We start from the raw sequence: 6,662 nt of genomic DNA, 5'->3' as shown, positions 1-6,662 counted from the left end.
AAATTGGGGTTCAAAATTAAACTTTGTTTGATTTCAACAAAAATTGAATATATGAGGTTCTTCAATATGCTGAATTTAACCATGTATTTAGATTTTTAATATTTGGGCCCGGTTATCAAATTGGTCCACATTGAGGCTTAAAGGGTCTAGAATTGAACATTATTTGATTTTATCAAAAATTGAATTCTTGGGGTTCTATGATATGCTGAATCTAAGCATGCATTTAGATTTTGGATATTGGACCATAATAGGTAAATGTCGAATTTAAATTTTTTTTAAGTTTTTAAGTTTAAGTTCTTAGATCACATTCATTCTGTGTCAGAAACCTATGTTGTGTCAACTATTTAATCACAATCCAAATTCAGAGCTGTATCAAGCTTAAATGTTGTGTCCATACTTGCCCCAACTGTTCAGGGTTCAACATCTGCGGTCGTATAAAGCTGCGCCCTGTAGAGCATCTGGTTCTTTCTTTGAAGCACTTTGAAAAAGCTTTGTATTACCCTTTATTTAAGTTACCTCACTCAAAGAGACATCCAGACTTTTGCTTTCATTTTACATAAAATGCAGTAAATGCAATTATTTGTATATTTTTTTTGGATATTGGACCATAATAGGTAAATGTCCAATTATTAAATTTTTTTTTTAAAGTTTTTAAGTTTAAGTTCTTAGATCACATTCATTTTGTGTCAGAAACCTATGTTGTGTCAACTATTTAATCACAATCCAAATTCAGAGCTGTATCAAGCTTAAATGTTGTGTCCATACTTGCCCCAACTGTTCAGGGTTCAACATCTGCGGTCGTATAAAGCTGCGCCCTGTAGAGCATCTGGTTCTTTCTTTGAAGCACTTTGAAAAAGCTTTGTATTACCCTTTATTTAAGTTACCTCACTCAAAGAGACATCCAGACTTTTGCTTTCATTTTACATAAAATGCAGTAAATGCAATTATTTGTAATTTATAGCACTAGATCATGATGTTTTAGGTCGAAACCATACCTCTTAATATATAATTTGAAATTATTCAAACTATTCTTCAAATTTTTTCACCTGTAATTTTAATCACTATAATTTATTTCAGACCCAAATTGGCTGCTTCACAGAGCTATTGGAGCTTTGATTTAAAATTTTAACCACATTATTTATTGAAATTGCAGTTTGTCTAGTGATCATTTATCACATGAATCAAAATACTCAATGAGTAAAGAAGGTGTTTAAAATTATGTGAAACAGCATGCATTTAATGTCAAAAGGTTAAAAAGTAAAATGCCAATTATATATATACATTATGTATTTGTTAATATTAAAACCTTTATATTGTAAAAAATATATTTGATCATGATTAGAAAATTCAATCCGATTGTTAGTTATTCTCTTTCTTTGAAAAATAAGCAAACTAGTTTAAAAAATAAAACTGTGTTCCTGCATTGTTTTGTTTCATGTAGTCTTATTTTGTTTAAAAAAAACAAATGTAGAAAAAACTTTTTAATTTTAACAAACACATTTGCTGACACCTTACTTTTATATTATAAGAAACATTTTTATTTACATCACAAGTTCCAAATGAGTCTTCTTACCCCAGACAATGATAGTGTGATTATTATAAGTTGAATAGACCATAATAAAACGTATGATTGAAATGAGATTTTGACAACTGGTATGTGATGTCAGCATAGACCTTTGGTGAAGTTCATTGGTTTTCTCTAAATTTGTTTATAAAACAAAAACACATGTAAAGCAAAATAACACCTTTATAACTTTAACGGTTCAGGTGTTTCTTGTTTATCATAAGCTATGCATTGTATGTAACCTTAAATTATCCCAAAAGATTTGTTTTCTGTAATAATATTTACAATTTGTCATTTTGTAACACTTTGTTTGAACTTTATTTTATTTGCATTATATATCATAAAAAAATGCAGATACCTTTTTATAAGGTTACCAGATGACATGCATGCACATATTGAGTTTTTGTTCACATGTGTTGCAAAATAAATTCTGACAGAAACATGTTGAAGATTAGTCAAAGGTTTGAAGTATACAACATGTATATTTTGATTGAATGTCAGTTTTTATTTAAATGCTGATTGCTTTATACATTCCCTAGATTTGCCCAACATCACAAAAATGGTGTTAATTTGTAAGACTATGGAACTTTCATCATTTTGATTAGACACATTTTACGGGAGTATTGGGACTTTGACTTATATTTTAAACTTTTGTTACAAAATGAGACCCTATGAGGGCACCACCCTTTGAGGCATTTGACACTTTCATAGTTGGTAAAATTGTTTGTTATAATGTGTAATTGACCATACTTTACAGTCATTTTGATTTTGAAAGTGTTTGCTAGAGTTATATTCATGCTCACAGCTTTTGACTACTAATCTTCTGAAAACATATTATTAGGCATTACATGAAATAGTATTGATAATTATATGAAAGCTAGATGAAACATGAAGTTTATATATATTTGTTTAATATTATTCCAAAAACACATTTCAGTGGAACATGGCTCCATCAGCTTGAGCTGTGATTTCTTTAAGGCAAGTTGATGTTTACCTTATTTTTTTGTTTAAAGTATGACATGCTAGCCAAATTTGCTTATAACAAATTACTTAAAATAATTAAGGAACTAGCACAAAAAAATCACTGCTTAGTTTAATAAATAATATACATAAGGGTACAAGTACTTATAAAAGAGGGGTGAAATATACTAGAGGGACAGTCAAACTCAAAGATCAAAAATATACTGACACACCTTGGCTAAAAAGAAAAAGACTGAGTAACACGAACCCCACCAAAAATTGGGGTGATCTCAGGTGCTCCGCAAGGGTAAGCAGATCCTGCACCACATGGGCAATTCAATCTCATATGACAAAGTATAAGGTCATGAACAAACATGTAAAGGCAAGGTTGTACAAGTCATTTTGTTAAATTCTATGCATATTATTAGGTATAAGGAGATTTTTTCTGAATATAATTGATTATTAAATCAATTTTATGACATTTTGATATTTGTAGTTAGAGAAAAGGAATTAAGGTTTGATCAGTGAAAATTATATATTTTGTCAGGATGTTGTAATGGGTTTCTTCAAGATATACAGTTTTGAAAATTGAAAGTGACATGATGAATTGTCAGTTTGTTTGTTATGTGAAATTTCTGCTTACTGAGTGTTGTGTTAGAATTTCATCGTAAGTTTAAAACTAAATAGTGCTAGCATTGCATTCTTAAATGATATTACTGGAGTATTATACTGAAGAATAATATGTTTAAGATGATTGATATCATTACTGTTTTACATATTTATCAAATACTGTGATAATTTGTTCAGTATAATGAGATCAGACATTTTGAGAGAAGGTTATGATTGAAATAAAATTGAGGCTTATCTTATAGTTGTTATTATTTAAATGCTGATTTATATTTATAATTTGATGTTGAGAGAGTTAAATTTTGTATCTGCTCTTTTATTGGGTTTTTGTCTGACATATTCCCCATTTCCATTCTGAATTTTATTTATAAATCTGAAAATATTATTTTAGTCCATGCACATATCTTCCATTTAAAATTGAATTATAAATAGGTATACAGTATTCCCCTCATTGGCAGCCTTCTTTGCTGAACATGGGGTGATGATTGGTATATATTTGTATAAGTGATGCTACATATACATATACACATACTATTACATCATTTAAAAGTGTTAAATTGATATGCACACTTTTGACATAATTCAAGCAATAGGAGACCTGTTTGGTTTGAGTTTATTTGTTGTTTTTATGTAGTAAAATTGAGAATGGAAATGGGGAATGTGCCAAAGAGACAACAACCCGACCATAGAGCAGACAACAGCAGGTCAACAACAGGTCTTCAATGCAACGAGAAATTCTCGCACCCAGAGGCGTCCTTCAGCTAGCCCCTAAACAAATATATACTAGTTTAGTGATAATGTGTATGTCTTAAATAGCGGTAAACTACTGTTGCATTTATTTTGCATATAAATATAAGAAGATGTGGTACAACTGCATATGAGAAAACTATTCACCAGAGACCTTATGACATTAAAATAAACAACTGTATGGTCACTATACGGCTTTCAAAATTGAGCAAAACTTATACCGCATAGTCCCTACAAAAGGCATCAAAATGACAAATGTACAACAATTCAAATGAGAAAACTAAGGGCCTGATTAATGTTTAAAAACATTGAACGAAAAACAAATATGATATATAGCAACAAACAACAGCCACTGAATTTCAGACATAGGTCAAGGACATTATAATTTGCATAGTTCTAGTTTCTTACATACTGCCAGCAATAGGTCAACTTTATTTAGTATATGGAATGATGGAAATGTCTATCTGATGTCTGATATCAATACAGTTTAAATAAAATATTATGTTCCATTTAAAATTACAGAAAATTTTAATGCAATATAGAGTTTAAGATACACCATAAACATTTAACTTGCATGTACAAAAAATACAGTTGCCCTTAACAAAATAGAGAAGTTCGCTAGGAGTTTGATTTCTGTGGCTCCTTTCAAAATATGTACCTTTAATATATTCGAAGATCTACTATTTCATAAAGATTCTCTTCTACTAGTACCCATGAAACAATAGTGTAGACATTCTGATGCATACAAGATTACAAAAAAAAACCAGGTGAAACTTGAAAAAGAGTACTTTAAACACCGTTCCGAAATAGAGGTACATCGTTATGCCTCTGTCTGCACATAGACCCATCAAACTCCTCGGTTTTCTCCTGAACAAGATACCAGAGCTTCCTGGAATTTGTTATCAGTCTTTGTGTGTACATAGTTTACCGTGTGATGGTGCCACATACTTGGTGTTAATTCGATTAAACACATTTCCATTCATTTCAAATTGAATGATCTCCTAATTCTTGAGATAACTTTATATATATAAAGAAGATGTGGTATGATAGCCAATGACACAACTCTCCATTGAAGTCACACAATTTGTAAAAGTAAACTATTACGCATCGATTTAAATATAATGGAATTTGATGCGACTGTCATACAAGTGAGAGGTTTAGCGCTATAAAACCAGGTTCAATCCACCATTTTCTACATTTGAAAATGCCTGTATCAAGTCCGGAATATGACAGTTGTTGTCCATTCGTTTGGTGTGTTTTGTCATTTTTCCGTTTGATGAGGGACTTTCCGTTTTGAATTTTCCTGGGAGTTCAGTATTTTTGTGATTTTTTTCCAATCAGTTGAACACAGGTCTTTGGTGTTTACTGCATCTCTTCTAACAAATAATGGCAATTTCTGATATTTTTGTCTCATTTTTTAAGGGAACTGCAAATGATAAAAACGATTTTTAATATTTTTAAAGATGTATGATGTAATTAACACTAATGTTTTAAAATTCAACTTGACAAATTGTAACTTTATTTACAGAAAATAATAAAACTTTCAATGTCATTCAAGGTTACGAACAACGCATAGTGAATGATGAACCTGACAAATCAACACATTTAAAGCTATAAAGGTTTGTTTTACTTTTATATGTTTTTCAACTAATTTACAGAAAACCAATGAACTTCACCAAATGTCTTTACTGACATCACATACCAGTTGTTAAAATCTCATTTATATCATCAGTTTTATTATAGTATATTGTCCTTATAATAAGTAAGTAGGGTAAGTAGACTAAGTTAGAACTTGTGATGTAAACACATATCTTAGAATATCAGAGTATGTTGGTTTTTTTTCTAAATATGTATTCCCGAAGCAAATATATATTCAATAAAACATTACAATTTATAATTTTAGCTGTACCATACTTTAAACTGATCTACTAATTTTGAACGAAAGAAGAAAACTTACAATAGCATCAAAACTTTTTGATCATGATAAATTATTCATTTGACGAACTTATCGATATAAATTTCATATACTATAAATTTCAAAAGAAATTCAGACTTTAACAAATATTTTGTCATTTTGACATTTTGTGCATACGTGTTTCAAATGCTTTTAAGTGTCTTTTTCAAATAATGAGTGGCTCTAATTGACTGAACAGACTATAATTTCGAGGAATTAATGGTTAGAATTCAAAATTAACTCTACATGATTCAGATCTTTCAGGCAGCCAACATTAAAACAAGGGAAGAAAAATAAATATAAGCTTCTGCTCATTAACAAATCCCCGATAAATATGAAAAAAACATCACACAGACAAATTATGCTGAAATGTAGCCTAGTAACAAATGCATGCATGTATTAACATTTTGCTCTTCTGTGTTACGAAACAGATATTGACAGAACATATTAAGATAAGATACCTGTATTGGTCAATATATGTAAAAGATTCTTTTAAAGTATGAAAGATGCTTTTTATTGCATTATTCCATGTTTTGTTTCCAAAATCTTAAGAGATAGAGAAATTTCAAATAGCAAAACGTAAAATTACAAAATTACGAACTCCATGAAATATTCAAAACGGAAAATACTTTACTGAAAAGGAAAAATCAAACACAGTTAAAGAATGAAAAAAAAACCGCTGTCATATTCCTAACATGGTACAGGCATTTCCTTTATTATATGGAGAAAATGGTGGATTAAACCTGGTTTAACTGTTAGCTAAACCTTTCGCTTGTATAACCGTCAAATAGAATTCTATTATATTGACAA

Source organism: Mytilus galloprovincialis, chromosome 9 (genome assembly GCF_965363235.1).
Source record: "Mytilus galloprovincialis chromosome 9, xbMytGall1.hap1.1, whole genome shotgun sequence".
Classification (NCBI taxonomy): Eukaryota; Metazoa; Mollusca; class Bivalvia; order Mytilida; family Mytilidae; genus Mytilus; species Mytilus galloprovincialis.
The sequence above is the reverse complement of the archived record's forward strand: the minus strand, read 5'-3'. Positions refer to the sequence as shown.